Below are 16,464 nucleotides of genomic sequence, written 5' to 3'. Positions count from 1 at the left end.
CTGAGCCACTCAGGCACTCCTCCCTGGATATTTTAAATCCATAAAGCGTTACCTATGCTGGGTTTCTAGCTAATCACACAAAAAAATTATAAGCCATTACTGGTATCAAAATGATCAAACCAATCAAAGAAAAATAAGGGACAAGTTAGGCTGGGATTAGGGTGAAGACAGCAAATGTATCCCAACCTCTATGCCACTTCCAATCAATTACTCTTAGCTCCTGGAAAGCTGTACTAAAAAAGACCATAAGTATATATGCTCCCAAAGCAAGCACAGATCATGAGATTTCTTCTGATCCCGATGGAAAAACATGTTTTGATGCTAAGTTTATTCCATGTTGGAAAGCATCGGTGGGGTTGGGGGGGGGTATATTATTTCCTTCCCCAGATGTACTTTCCCCTTTTCATTCCGCTCTGTGCTTGGCTTCATGGGGTCCCTCACCTCCCAGCTTCCAGATGGATTGGGCCAATGGGGAATCCATCAGGAGATTGAAAGGAGGGAGAACAAAAAGACTGAGATGTTATCATTTATTCCCCTGGTTCCCTCACTGTGGGTACCATGGATGACTTCACCCCCCTCAAAAGGAAGGGCACAGCTCCTGTTAGAAGTCCTTCTGCTCTCAGGTCTCCCTCTCCAGATCCCAGTCACTGTTTCCCTCCCCTTGCTTCTTGACTCAGCTTGGGCTACTATACACATGTCCTGTGGGTTTGCTACATGGCACTATGTCTTTAGTAAATATTCTTTTTATTAAACTCTCAAGCCACCCAACTGGAATGCACTATAACCCTCACTGATGGAGTGGCCATGTTACAAGGGGATGGATTAGATACTCAGTCATGGATGAATGAAGAGTTAGCACTTGCCTCTCTTGTGAAGGGAATCCTAAGGATGCATTTTCTTTTCTTTTTTTCTTTTCGTAGCACATCATTGTAGACACTTCCCTCGTCAGTCCAACCTCCTATGGCTGAAGGCGATGTTGCCTAGTGAAGAGGGCTGAGATTTCACACCAAATGGGACAGGCCTGGATTCTCATCCAGCCCTAACCATGCCTGGCTACCCTAGCCTAAGCTTGGGTAGGATGGTCCGACTCTTGAGGCCTCAGTTTTGTACTCCCTTGAAAGTGGGATAATGACACCTACATTGCTAACTTACAAATCATGGAGGGGATGGTGTTTGTAAAATTACCCTTTTACTTATGGCATTTGGCTAAATTGATATGGATCCACAGAGTGGAAATTTTTGGATAAGACTTTTTTTTCCATCTGCCCAAATTCAGTAAGGTAACAGTGTTCTTTCCCTCTTTCCATCCTTCCTTGTTGCTTCTTCTCAAACTTTAAGTGTTTGATTCAGTGGTTCTCACCTCCAGGAGTCCTCAAGACTCATAGAGCGGAAAGGTTTAACCATCAGCCTTTTATGCCCCAAAACATCAGCAATCCAGACCCCTGGGGACAGATTCTCAAATTAGATGTTGAGCTTCCTGAAGACAGGGATCAATATTATTTATTTCTCTATCCCCAATTCCTGTTGCACAGTTTATACACAGTAAATGTTGATTGAGTTTACGCGTAATACTGGGTAATCTTGATTTCCACAGATTTAAGGCTTACCTAGTTTAAATACAGAAATGTTTACTTATTTTAATCATTTTGAATAACATTTTTTTAATTGTCACCATTTAAAATATTTGTACCTAAAAAAAGATTTTGGAAACATTTTTCTGAGCACAGATTATAGCACTGTGCTTCAATGAACCAGTGCTCTCAGGGGAAATGGAGGTGCCCAGAGACACTGTGCCCCGAAACTAAGCATTCCCTGACAGTTTCCTATTTTAAATACTTCATGCCTAATCCTTCTAATACCTGCTTGCCTCTCTTCCAGTTTCTGTTTTGAATATTCTGTAAGCCTAGGTATCAAGTAATTACTGACATTTGAACTCTGTGTGTAAAATCAGAGTGAAAAATCTCTGAATATGTGTGTGCAAACAGAATGGGAATGGAATGAACACAACCTTCTCTGACTGTTCACAAGTTTTCATTCTTCTTTGTTTCTGAGTATTTAAAAAAATGATGTGAGATATGAGAAAATATTGGTACCTAAGAAGGACCTGGAAAGACAAAAGGGAACATCTGCTTTCTTTGTCAAAGGCGGCCATGGACCACTTTACAGTGCTGTGATACAACATCTGGGCCTGGCATGCCTGTGGGGAGTTGTAAAGTCCATATATATGAAATCTCAGTCCCTCTAATATAGATTCTCACAGGAATCACAAATGAGGATGCAGTCTCAGGGTCAGATGACCTTTATTTGGGGTTCTGTCCCCAAGTCATTAAGGGTGATGGAAATAGAAACACTCTGGGGAGTCAGGAGAAAGCTGGATCCTGGGGTTGAGTACCTTGTCCTCACTGTGGGCCACCAGAAAATCAAGCCCTCTCTGACCTTGCACTTATCTGTAAGATGGGGATAACCAGGTACCAGGTAAGACTTCCGAGGTGGGCATGAACATACGAAGAGGAAGAACAAATACAAGCATTTTGTTAAGACAGGGGTAACATGTCTCTTCCAATGTTCCTCCTGATGATGGTGATGATGAAGGCTCTTAACCAGTGGTGGCAGCAAATCTCACGTGCTCTCCTGAGCTTCTAGCGGAGAGATCCCTGGAGCAACCAGAAGGAATTTGAAACGCAAGCTTCTCTGGCCTTAGGGTGAATTTGAACTCTTGCCACGTGGGAGTCTGCATGTAGATCGAAAGTGAACCCTAGTCCACTAGTCCATATATATGGACTTTACAACTCCCCACAGGCATGCCAGGCCCAGATGTTGTATCACAGCACTGTAAAGTGAGCCCTTACAGCTACCACTCAGTGTTCCGGACCAGGAGAGGATCTGTCTGTCCTCGGACCCTGCTATGTTTCTTTTCATCACCGTGGCAGCCAGGAGACTCCTAGCCAGCTTTAATTCTTTACTGCAGGAATTTTTTCATGCTACGCTCTGGTAGAGTTTATTCTATTCCTCTCTGTAGATTCTAATCTTTCTCTTCTACTTTAAAGGCCAGTAGAGACATTTTCTAAATGTCAGTTAATTCAACTTATTTTTGAGCATGTGATAGGAGTGCTGTAAACAATGAATGACTAGGGAATGAATAGATGATGAAGAGTGAATGAATAATTGAACTGTACAGCACAAAAGGATAAACCTTAATGCATGCACATAAAAAAATCATTTAGGAAATCAGGGGAACCCCAGAAAGAAATGTAGACTGTGACAAGAGACTCCAACTGTATTACAAATGTGTAAGACAATCTCGCTGAGGCAGGCAGCGGGAGAAGGTGCCGAGAGCGGTAACTTTGGAAGTAAGTGGAGTCTGTAAGATTAACGGCAAAAAGAACCACACATAAGCACTGTACTCAGGTTGATAATGCTGTTTCCCCAAGGGCTACAGGTTAATAATTCTCATGTAGTTAGACATGCATACTGGAACTAAACAATTCAGTAAATGGATGGCAGGTGATGGGAGCTGGGTTTCTCACTGTTTAAGCAGGAATTTACAGATAAGCAAGGTAAGGAGGCTAGAGTGATTAATGTAATGGATTAAAGCTGGAGATAGGAGTATGAACTCATGTTTAGCTGGATATAGATACAGATGGTTACGGCAGAAATATTCATGTGTGTATATACATGAGTGTGTGTGTATATAGACAGATAGATAGATAGGTAGATGCATATATACAGGAGTTGGTATACAGATACATACATAATACTTATAATTTTTTTTTTCTCAGCTGAGAAGACCAAGAAGAAACAACACCCCAATAGCAATGTGCACAGCTAGAACCAAGATCTTGGTTAGTGAACTGGGCTTCTAGAAGAAATTGCTGACTTCAGTGCCACAGCAGGAAGTAAGCAAGATGAGCCTGGATCAGAAAGACTCATCAGACTCTTGGTTTCAGCTCAGGTCACGATCCCACGGGTTGTGAGATCAAGCCCCACGTCAGGCACTGCAGTTATAGCATGGAGCCTGCTTGGGATTCTCTCTCTCCCTCTCTCTCTCTCTGCCCTTTCCCAGCTCTCATCCCACTCTTTCTCTCAAAGTAAATAAATAAACTTTAAAAAGAAAAGGAAGAAAGTACTCAAAAAATTAAAGAGTTTACATTGATTGGGGTGGGGGGAGTCAAAGAGGCACAGAAATCAGCTGAAAGAACTTTGTCAATGGCCAAAGCTGGTATAATTTAAACAACAAAGTTAAGTAGTACTGTATTAAAACCAAAATAGAGAATAAATATTTATGAGTCTATACTTGTCTAAATAAGTGATTAAATAAATGTAATTGAGAAAAGAGACATACATCCTGTGTGGAGTTCCAAATAATTATGTAGACACTTTGCCCTTAAGAAGGGGGAGGCATAACTCCAGACTCCTCAAGTTTGGTCTCTGCACAGTGACTTTGTTCCAAAAAAATATGAAAAAGGGAGAAACGTGAGTAATTTAACAGTAGAGAAACTTGACGAACACTACCTCAGCCAGGGGATGAAAGTCAAACATCCATAGACATAAGTCATGTGGATACTAAGAATCCTTGATATGATAGGAGAGAAGTGAAACTTGACCACTGTGGTCTTACTCTCAAAACTCCCCAACATTAACTCTGAAAACTATACAACAACGATGAAAGAAATTAAAGATGACACAAAGAAATGGAAAGATATTCCATGCTCATGGATTATAAGGACAAATATTGTTAAAATGTCTATACTCCCCAAAGCAATCTACATATGTAATGCAATCCCTATCAAAGTACCACCAGCATTCTTCACAGAGCTACAACAAAAAATCCTAAAATTTATATAGAACCACAAAAGACCCCACATAAACAGAGAAACCTTGAAAAAGAAAACCAAAGCTGGAAGCATCACAATTCCAGGCTTCAAGTTATATTACAAAGCTGTAGCGATCAAGAGTATGGTGCTGGCACAAAAATAGACACATAGATCAATAGAACAGAATAGAAAACCCAGAAATGAATCCATAATTATATGGTCAATTAATCTTTGACAAAGCAGGAAAGAATGTCCAATGGAAAAAAGATGGTCTCTTCAACAAATGGTGTGGGAAAACTGAATAGCAACATGTAAAAGAATGAAACTGGACCACTTTCTCATATCATATACAAAAATAAATACAAAATGGATTAAAAACCTAAATATGAGACCTGAAACCATGAAAATCCTAGAAGAGAGCACAGGCAGTAACTTCTCTGACATCAGCAGTAGCAACTTTTTCCTAGATAGGTCTCCTGAGACAAGGGAGACAAAAGCAGAAATAAACTATTGGGACTACATCAAAACAATAATGGAGCCAACAGTCAACAAAAATAAAAGGCAACCTACAGAAGGGGGAGGATATTTGCAAATGACATAACTCTGGTAAAGGATTAGTATCCAAAATATATAAAGAACTTATAAAATTAAAAAAAATCCAATTAAAAAAAGGTAGAAGGCAGAACAGACATTTCTTCAAAGAAGATATACAGATGGGCAACAGACACATGAAAAGATGCTCAACATCACTCATCATCAGGGAAATGCAAATTAGAACTACAATGAGATATCACACTTACCAGAATGTCTAAAATCAACAACACAAGAAGCAACACGTGTTGGTGATGATATGGAGAAAAAGGAACCCTCTTGCACTGTTGGTGGGAAAGCACATTGATGCAGCCACTGTGGAAAACAGTATGGAGCTTCCTCCAAAAGTTAAAAATAGAACTACCTTATGACCCAATAATTGCACTACTAGGTATTTACCCAAAGAATACAAGGGGCTCAGTCAGTTAAGCATCTGACTCTTGGTTTCACCTTAGGTCATGGTCTCCCGGTTCATGAGGTTGAGCCCCATGTCAGGCTCAGTGCTGACAGCCTGGAGCCTGCTTGGGATTCTCTCTCTCTCCCCTTTCTCTGCCCCTCTCCCGCACGTGGGTGTGTGTGCACGCTCTCTCTCTCTCTCAAAATAAATAAATTAAAAAAGAAAGCAAAAACACAATTCAAAGCGTACATGTTTATAACAGCATTGTTTACAACAGTCAAGATATGGAAGCTGCACATGTGTCTATTGATAGATGAATGGGTAACGATGATGTGGTACATATATACATATGCATTGGAATATTACTCAGCCATAAAAAATGAAATCTTGCCATTTGCAACAACACGGATGGAGCTAGAGAGTACATTGCTAAGTGAAGTCAGTCAGAGAAAGAGAAATACTATATGATTTCACTCATATGTGGAATTTAAGAAACAAAAGGGAAAAAGAGAGAAAGCAAGAAAGAGACTCTTAACTATAGAGAACTGATGGTAACGGAGGAGAGGGGGATGGGTTGAACAAGTGATGAGGATTAAGGAGTGCACTTACCGTGATGAGCAGTGGGTGTTGTATGGAATTGTTGAAACCTGAAACTAATATTACACTGGAAGTTAACTAAGTAGAATTAAAATAAAAACTTAAAAAAAACCCCCACAACTCTAGACTAGTCATGAGTAAAACATCAAATTCCTATAGAGGGGCATCCTATGAAATACTTGAGTAGTACTCCTCAAAGCTGCCCAGGTTATCAAAAAACAAGGCAAGTCTGCCAAACTGTCACAGCTAAGAGGAGCCCGAGGAGACGTGAGAACAAAATGTACTGTGGTGTCTTGCACAGGATCCTGGAGAAGAAAGGACAATAGGTAAAAACTAAGGTAATCTGAATAGGCTATAAACTTTAGTTAATATTCGTATACAAATATTGGTTCATTTATTGTAGTAATGCATGATGTCAATAATAGGGAAAACTGGATACAGAGTATATGGTAGCTTTCTGCACTGTATTTTCAGTGTTTTTGTAAACCCACGACTGCTCTAAAAATAAAGACTATTTTTAAAAATGAATAAGTAGTTATCCGTTCAGCTGTACAAATTACTGCGCAATACTATGCTTACTGTATTCCAGGCACTGTTACATTTGGGAAGCTCCAAGTTTTGTTTTTGTTTGTGTTTGTGTTTGGTTACTTTCAAATCCCGTAGAGCTGGATGAATATTTAAAATAAGAATACATGTAAAGTGATTAGAACAGTGGCTAGAACCTAGTAGAGCCTCAATGATTGCTTGGAGGAGGGGCGACCACGATGGTGAATGGGTTTGCTTTAAAAACAAAATGAAACAAACAAACAAACAAAAACCCGACTCACAGATATGGCATAGTCTGATAGAATTATGCCCGAGGTGGCCCCTCTGCTGAGATTGGTCCAAGATGGGTTTTTGGAGAAGGTGAGTCCTTAAGGATGCGAGCCAGTGTGCCGGGTGAGGAAAGCAGAGACAGCCTTCCTGCCGCGGAACCAGCATAATCAAAGGCATAGGAGCATCACGCTGTGAGTTTAATAAGCAGGGCCGCAGCTACATGTGATTTGCTTTTGCTGAAGCACATTATGGAAGGCTGGAAGGTGGGAAGGACAAAAAGGCTGGAGCGGTCAGCAATGGCCACGTCACAAAAGGCATTGCGTGCTAAGCTAAGGAGCCTGAATTTCTTCCACAGATGAGGGAGCCATTGAGAATGTTTAGCCCCCCAGAGAGGCAATCACATTTGCATTTTGGATAGACTCGCTCTGGCTGTGGGGTGGGTGGGACTGGAACACAACCAGACGGTGTGTGTGCTGCAAGGCCAGCAAGATTGAAGCCGTTTGAAAAGCACGGCATTTTCTTGGGGGGCAGTTATAGCCCTCTGACTTCCTGAGCTAACCGCACTTTTGTGAAGTGCCTGTCTAAATATTCTCTTTTTATGTGTATTAGCTGTAAAGGTGGAAGCTAACTTTGGCACAGAAATGCATCTGTGAGGCAGAGAGAAACGTTTCCTTTACGACCGATGTTTGTTCCAGACTTCCTTGCCAGGAGAGAAGAATGTGAGCTGGAAATGAAAAATCAGTGAGACTTCCAGAGCTGCCTTTGTGAAACTCTCCTTCTCTTGTACATGAAGCCATAATATTGTGAAGATCCTAGAGTTTTAGTTCATCTGTCCTCGTGCTTCTTGCCTGGCCCTCCCTAAAGCTAAACTTCAGCAACTGACTCATGTTCTAGTTCCTCAGCATGGCTGAATGGACAGCAAGCCGCAGTTGGAGTTTGGACATCCGGATTCTTGCCCCAGCCTGGCTATCTATGCACCAGCTGTGGGGCTTTCTATAATCCTTTGTCATTTTGGAGCTCATTTAAAAATTTTCTTTAACTAGGAAATGCATCGCAACACCACCACTATCACCTGATCACTACCATCACCATCAGCAGCAATATCAACAGCATCATCAGCCTGACCCCTCCATCCCGGTCTTAGTAAGGATTAAATGTAATCATGTATAGACAAACAGCTTGCACTTGCCATTAAAGGCTAATAGCATTGAAATAACCTTCAAAATGCATGAAACTTTGATCAAATTTAGTGCCTGGCGCACAGGAGGCACTCTGGGAATATTTGCTGAATGAAAATCAGGCTATTTATTATGGCCTTTCTCCATCTACTATTTAGATGCCCACTCTATGATATGGAAACGAGGCATCACAACTTGTGGCATTCCGGGCTTTCTGGCACAAAGTAGCTTACTGAGAAGTGAGCAGACTTACACCATAAGCCTTGGAACGACTTTAGTTCTGTTGTTACTAGGGACTCTCACTATGCCCCACAACATCTTAATGATCTCTTAGAGTGGCCTTGGCTCCTTAATCATTGAATCCACTGGAAAACAAGAAGATTCTTTAATGGAGCATTTATGTATGTACCCATCTATGTAACATCACACAGATCATTTTCTTATTCCCCAGCATTAGCTTCCATATTTTCCATTGTTGCCCAGGGCCAAGCTTCTCTCTCCATCACAGACTCCATGGTTTGCTCATATTACCCTCAACTACTAGATGTTAACGCCTCTCTTCCTTCTGTATCAAACGATCTTAGCCGCAGACTTGAACTGGCTTTTCTCTTTCAGGGAAGCCAGTTGACTTTTCAACGAGGTCATTTTCTTGAAAACAAAAACAAAGCGAACAAAAATCCCTGATAATCAGACTTCCAACAAAGACAAAGTGGTATACATAGTATGTTTTCTCTAGCCACTCTCAAGCTATGGGGCTACATGTGAACCACCCCCTCTGGGCTAGAACTTAGATTTCTGTGCCCTAGCATTGAGCACAAGGGTCCAGTACAGAGCAGAAAATAAATATTTGTGGAGTAAATATTCTTTCTTAAAGTCTTGGGGCTGCGCTAGAACTCAGGGATAATTTAGTGCTTTGCCGCTCTAAGTACAATCTATGGACAAGCTTTACTGACAATACCGGGGAGCTTTTTAGCCCTGCAAAACCCCACTGCCTCACTTTGAGCCCATTAGATCACAATATTCATTTTCACTAGATTCTCATTTGAGAGTTACTTTTCTTGTCCAATGGTTATGAACCTTAGCTGATATTGGAATTATCTAAAGAACATTTAAAACAATTGATATTCAGATCCCATAGAGATTCTGATTTATTTGGTCTGGGAATGCTGCCTAAATATTGAGATTTTTAAAACCTCCCATGGTATTCATATGATGAGCCAGGGCTGATAACCCATCGATCTATTTCAACTTTCTCATGGAAAAATAGATACTTCTCCAAAGCCGGATATACACATCTGGGTATTCAAGTGAGGACTGAGCAACATTTAATCTACTACTTTTTTCTAAACCTCTCTCCTTTTCCTCTCTTGCTAGAACCATCGATGTGTCCCTCTATGATAGACGGCCTCCCATCTTCTATCCATGATGTCCAAGAGCTCCCCATAGCTGTTAGTTATTTCATGACTCACCACCCAGAGCTAATTAGAGCAAGTATAGGCTACAGGCAGAAGAATCAGATTCTGTCTTGTAGCAATTTGAAACTGAGACCGGGAATAGTATTGATGGTCTCTGTTCCTGATCAGTCCTCAGGTAAACAGAGGATCTGTGGGGCCATATATTTCTACCATGGAAATGGGCGCAGAGAGAGGCTATAAGTAAACAGAAGAAACAATGAATCGAGCACCTGAAGGGAAGCGGGAATAGCAAATGGAGGGAGCTAATTATCAGATTTACTTACATCTTCCAGTCCCGGTTTTGAGACCCTTCCCTAGTCAGTCTCCATTGCCATTTCCATCCCGCCATTTCATGAAACGTCGCTATTGCTAATATGCCATCTGTGTTTTTCTTAAGCCAGCTCAAGTTGGGTTTAGTCTTGGCAAGCACAAAAAGTCCTAACTAATTCATTTCATTTTCCCTAACTCTTATTAGCACACATGTGAGATCACCAATGAAACCTATAGTTAAGGGATGCGCTAATAGGCCATCCAACTTAAAAGGGGGATAAGGAATATCCATATGTGATAGCAATCCTCTTTTTCAGTGCCATAGAGGGCACTGCAAAAAACGAATGCGTGTGATTGAAGCTTTGAGCTGGACCCTTCCAAAAATGGTTACTGTTTAATCCTCCCAACATTATCGCCATGATACAGATAGGGACACTGTGGAGTTCAGAGTGGTTAGCAGACTTTCTTTGGCTTGTGTAGCTGCAAAGCAGCATTGCCTGATTCAAGTCAGTCTGTCAGACTTAACGCCTATGCAGGGCTGGCTGGCAGGGAAGCATGGCAGACATAAAGCTGGTGAAGTGAGCAGGGACCAGGGGTGAAGACCTTACTTGTCAATCAGGGGTCTGATAATGGGGCAGGTTAATCAGAGCACCTCAAAGATCTTCTTCTACCTTTTTGGAAGAGATGATGGCTTTAGAATATTTGGGGGTCGACTTGAAGACTGCATCGGCTGCTTTTATTCCATGACAGTGGACCATGTTGTCTTACCCACTGCAGTCACAGTGTCCTTGTCCAGCACCACCTGCAGACTGTAAAAATGAAATGCACCTTTCTGATGTATGCTTTCCAATTCATCTTGGGACATATTTGAAGAGCAGCCTGGACCAGAACACTGTCCCTTGAAGCAACGATAGCAAATGTCTCCTACAGTTCTGATTCATGTCCTTTTTTCCTTTACCATTTGGGTTAAAAGTTTGCAAAATCCAAAGTGTTGTAACTACAAGGTTGCATGTATGTCCACTGTTTCAGCCGATTGTGTCAGGAGACTGTCTCGGCTGGCAATAGATCCAGAGCAATGTCCACTGGTCATCTACCAGAGAATGGAATCTCTGTGGAAGGAAGGGACGTGGACCAGTCAACACTCAGTCCTAGGACTTTGAGCCAGAGTGTAGGTATTGCCGGCAAGGTCGGGACTCATCTGAAGATTATTTAAATACTTATATTCCAACCTGGTCATTAGAGGTATAAAAGGGCAGATATTGTCTTGATCGTGAGAATTCATTAGGAATTCACTAAGCTAGTCACGAAGCTAAAATTACATTTAGAATGTAGCAGACCTGTACACTGTATACCCCAGGAGGGCTGAGACTGTGTTCAACTCACAGTCCTTGAGCACCTAGTGTACCTCAGGTAAGGTGCTACCCAACCTCTGGGCTCTCACACATACCAAGTTTAATCTTGGAACTGCCTTTCCCTCCTGCCCACTCTCTCTCATTTTGAAAAAACTCTACCTTATCCTCCTGAACCTTTTCCTGATCCCTTTAGCCTACCTGATTCACTGGTCACGCAATCTTTGATCTGTACACATTATGCTCTCAATGCATTTCTCATGCCAGTCTATGATGCAACTGTTTTCTTAAGGGTTCACCCTCCCGGAGCAGGACTCCTTGAACATAGAGGTATGCTTTAACCAATTCTGGATCCTCAGCTTCTTGATCTGTGCTAGACAAAGAGCTCAGAGTGAACCGACTCTCCATATGCAACGTCACTTGGTTTCCCATTCTCATTTTGAAGATGAACACCACACAGTCCGTAGAGAGGTGTTAACACCACTTACCATCCGGTTCCATCAGGGCTTCTGGCAGACCTATGCTTAGAAACAAATGTAGCCTTGCCAAGAATGTGTATTTTTATTTCCAACTACCAAAAGGTGAAGTGCACATTCACTTTGGCCTAGGAAACCCCTTCTAGGAATCGACTCCATGAACATGCTCACAAAATGTGTGCCATGACATGTACAAGAATGTCCCTTGCTGCAAGGTTGATATTAGCTGGTACCCGGAAACAACTGGTGTGGTCACTTCCAGGGGACCAGTAGATCCTCTAGAATGTACATCTATGATTTTATGTGAAGATAATTCAAAATAACTAAACATATCTGTATATAAATATGTGAAAAATATTATGAATAAAGCATAGCACTGAGGTGTATATAGAATTATTCCTTTTGTTAACATTACAAAGCCATAGATGATAGTGGGACACATTTACAGGCTGGTATATGCAGAATAATAGCAAAATCACATCATTCTTAATATAGAGGAGCTTTTTAATAGTTTGATCCATTTAATCCTCATATCAGCTCTATGAGCCCCATTTTACAGAAGAAGAACCTGAGGCAAAAAGAGGCGATCTTTAAAATCACAGCTGGAAATGGCCCAAGACATAGCATGATCCTATAACAACTTTTAAATAAGGAAGTCTGGGGGCCCCTCCCCAGACCTGCTGGGCCTAGAATCTCTCTAAGGTTGGGGTCCAGCGACCTATGACAGAATGAGCTTTCCAGGTGATTCAATGTCCACGCAGGTCAGAGAGCCACCGCTCTGTAAGCCGGGATACTCCACCAGTTAATGTTATTTCTAAAGGAACCACAAAACTCTATTAGCTATTGAGAGGCTGAACTTGGAAAGGTGGCCGAAGACCTTCACTTTAACTTTGTTACTTACTGAAGTCCTTGAATTGTCTAGACCTACCTATATTGTATTACTTTCATTTTGATTGGTTTTAAAGGTCAACAGATATCACTGGGTAGGTGGATTATGGACGATTTTTATATGTTTGGGTTTTTTTTTTTCCTCTTTACTTCTATTAAGTCAATGAGGAAACAAGATTAACCAGTACATGCTATTAAAACAAAGTCCCCTCCAGAAATGTGCAGCCTACAGAAAGGTGCCGGGAGAGCCGTACTTGGGGTCTGCCATGGCAAAGCTTCTTCTGGCAAAACAAAGGATTCTCTCACCACCTAAGGAGCTGCCTCTCCTCTCCTTAAATTGGTAGCATCCATCTCTGTCTGCCCAGCCTTGGTGGCTTTTCGATCCTGAGCCCCAGTGTGATAATGGCCGTAATTTCCCTGAGATAATGTAGAGGTTAATGAGGTACAGGGAGCTTTGGGCCACCCACATTCATCTCCAGCTCTGGGAACTCAGGCTCTGATGAGTTGGAGCAAAATCAACGCAAAACAAGACTGAAAAGGGTCACAAGAGAATGTGGGTGCAGACCTGAGGCCAGAGGGAAAGAAGAATCATCCCAGTCCTCAGGTGATGGCATCTCCAGTACTGGAAGGAAGTATTCTGCTCCCAGATGCTGAGGAAGAGGAGTCTTTCTCCAGGAAGGCCAACGTGCCCTCCTGGGTTTTGTAGGATGGTTAGTATTCTGTGAGACTTTTCAAAAAATAAAAACCAGTTTTATTGGTTAAAAAAGAATCCTCAATATCTAGAAGACTATCTGAAATTCCAAAAGCACCTGAGAGGATTGTGATGTCGAGCAGTAAAGAAACATGTATAGTGTTGGTTTCTCTAGAGTTACCCAGGCTAATTTGATTACAGAACAACCTTTCTGTTTTAGTTATAATTTGATTCACTTTCTGGTGGCTTCTAAGAAAGCTGCAGTGTTGTAGTGTCTTCATGGCAGTGTAACTTGGGGATTTCTGTTAGAAACAAAGGGAATGTCTTCAGACTTGACTGTTGAAGCGTGAATGCATTCATTGATTCAGCCAGCATGGCCTGGTTGTGTGTGCCCCGCCCTGGGGTAGGTACTGAGATGAAATAAACATTGTATCCACCCTGAAAGCCCTCATTGTCTGGAAGGGAGAGAGGAATATAAACAAACAAGAAGGAAGCTAAGAGAACAGGGCTGTGGCAGAGGCAAATTTCTTACATCAGGAGGGGACAGGGAGGAGCTCCAGCCAGGAAAGTGCCCAAGAGAACCAGGACCCAAGGAAGGGAGGCCAAAACTCCCTAGAACAGGGGTTACGTGTGGGCTGTCGAATCAGATGACCAAACTCTGTCACTTACCAGCTCTGTCATCTTGGGAACCTAGTTTATCCTTCTGAACCCTGGTTGCCTTTTCTGTAAACAGGGGCAGTAGGAATGCCTTGCTTATGGGATTGGTGCTCCTCCTCGTGTAGAGGACATTTCTAACACAGAGGCAGTTTCCTCAGGTAAAGAACTGACAACGTACAAGTGACAGAGTGGTGGTTGGGGGCGGGGGCTACGGAGAGAAGGCCAAGAAGCCCACCAGGCATCTGGCTGAGTGAGTGCAAACCCTCAGGGGAGTGGGGGAAAGGAGGAGGAAGAAGACAGGTTTCCTTTCCCTGCTGTTTCTTTTTTGAGGGGAGAGGGGTAAGAAAGATTAACTTTCTGTTAAACCAAGGTGTCGTGGGTTGAATTGCATCTTCTAAAAAGAGATGTTCATGGGGGCGCCTAGGTGGCTCAGTCAGTTGAGTGTCTGACTTCAGCTCAGGATCTCTGAGTTCGAGCCCTGCATCGGGCTTGCTGCTGTCAGTGCAGAGCCCGCTTCAGATCCTCTGTCTCCCTCTCTCTCTGCCCCTCCCCAGCTCATTCTCTCTCTCTCTCTCTCTCAAAAATAAGCATTAAAAAAATAAAAAAAAAATGTTCACATTCTACTCCAGTACCTGTGAATGTAACCTTATTTGGAAATAGGGTCTTTGTGGTGTAATTAGTTGAGGTCATTAGGGTGGGACCTAAATCCAATGACTGATGTCCTTATAAGAAGTGGAGAAGATGTAAACAGATACATAGGGAAGGTGACAGGGGCAGAGACTGGAGGGAGGCGGCTGGGAGGGAGCCAGAAGACGGAGGACGGCCAACAACCAACACATGCTAGCAGAGAGGCGTGGGGCGTCTTTCCTCAGAGCTTCCACGAAGAACCAACCTTACCAACACCCTGATTTTGGACTTCTGGCTTCTAGAACTAAAATCAAATACATTTCTGCTGTTTGAAGCCACCCAATGTGTGCGGTTTTGTTACGTAGCCCTAGGGAATAAAATCTCAGGGTTCCTCACCCTCAGGACTGTTGACATGTAGGGCAAGATCAGTTCTTTGCTGGGAGGTGGGAAGGACTATTCTGTGCACTGTTGGATGCTGACAGCACCCCTGGCTTCTATCCTGTCCCCGTAGAACCACCACCGTGCCCAGTTGGGACAAACAGGTTGCTCACTTGTTCACTCATGTATTTATTCATCTATGTATTGAGTCACTGGTCCATTTGTTTACACTCAGGACCTCTTTACTTAGAACTGAGTATGGACCAGGTATCTTTTTAGGCTCTGGGAATGCAACAGAAGCACTCCAACAGAAGTGGAGTGGGGAACGCAGATTCTAATAAAATATTCATACACAGCCTTACAAACTGGGGTACGTGCTCAGAATAAAAGGACTATGGTTCCAGGCATTGTTATCACAAAGGGGTGTAACCCCGATGGTAGGCTCGGGGAGGTATGACTGGAGGTCAGAACTAAAGGGTAGTAGGCACAGATGGTAGGCACAGGTGAGCATTCCAGGTAGAATAAGAGCACCTGCAAAGACCCTGTGGTAGCAAAAGAGAGAGAGAGAGAGAGACCAGCACTGGGAACATGGGAAGGCAGATAGAGGCTGAGGGAGGTTGAGCACAGGACTCAGGATTGGTTCTGCATCCCAGGATTTGACCTTGTTATAGGGCAGGAGGAAAGAGATGTCACAGCAGGAGAGACAGAGGGGGCCCTCTGGTGACTACTTCATTCATCTGTAAGGTTGTACTGACACAAACAGCCACTGATTTTTTTTTCCCCACAAAGGGGGTCCCTTTCTGCCATGTGGCTGTAGGCTCCCAGCTCTACCTGGGACACAGGTAGATGTGCAGTTTCTGGAAAGGGCTGTCTGGCTTTCTCTGGTTTAGTGAAGAGATGACCAGAGGCCATGATGTCAGCTCATAAAAAAGGTTCTGAAATCTATATTTATGCCTTGTGGCTTTCTCATGAAAATAGCATATTGTCCTACAAGATGGATGCATCCAGCCCCTTCCAGGGAGTACGATTTTCCCTGGAAGGGCCTTCGGAGATGGATGTGCAGCCTCACTGCCCACTGATCCGGGCTCGTGGGCAACAGTCCTTCTCAGCAGGCATGAGGTCTGGAGCAAACCTCACCCACTTCCTGCCCTACTCTTGTCTCCACTGCACGCATCTTGCATTTTTGTATCAACACAACTGATCACAAGCCACCCCAGAAATGGACTTTAAGCACGAGACACTGATGTCCTTCATCCTGGGTCTGCAGCTCCTCTGATGCAG

The 16,464-nt window shown here is 42.8% G+C and overlaps 1 long non-coding RNA gene across 2 annotated transcripts in view; it reads left to right on the top strand.

Moving 5' to 3' along the window:
• Positions 1-3,977, top strand: part of LOC122208900 — a 286,790-nt gene extending 282,813 nt beyond the window's left edge. For both annotated transcript variants that reach the window (XR_006197368.1, XR_006197369.1), the window contains one exon: positions 3,780-3,977. This is a non-coding gene — a long non-coding RNA (uncharacterized LOC122208900). The remainder of the gene's footprint in view (positions 1-3,779) is intronic.
• Positions 3,978-16,464: the final 12,487 nt, after the last annotated feature.

Source organism: Panthera leo, chromosome E2 (assembly GCF_018350215.1).
Source record: "Panthera leo isolate Ple1 chromosome E2, P.leo_Ple1_pat1.1, whole genome shotgun sequence".
Taxonomy (NCBI): Eukaryota; Metazoa; Chordata; class Mammalia; order Carnivora; family Felidae; genus Panthera; species Panthera leo.
This window is presented reverse-complemented; position numbering and strand designations above follow the sequence as displayed.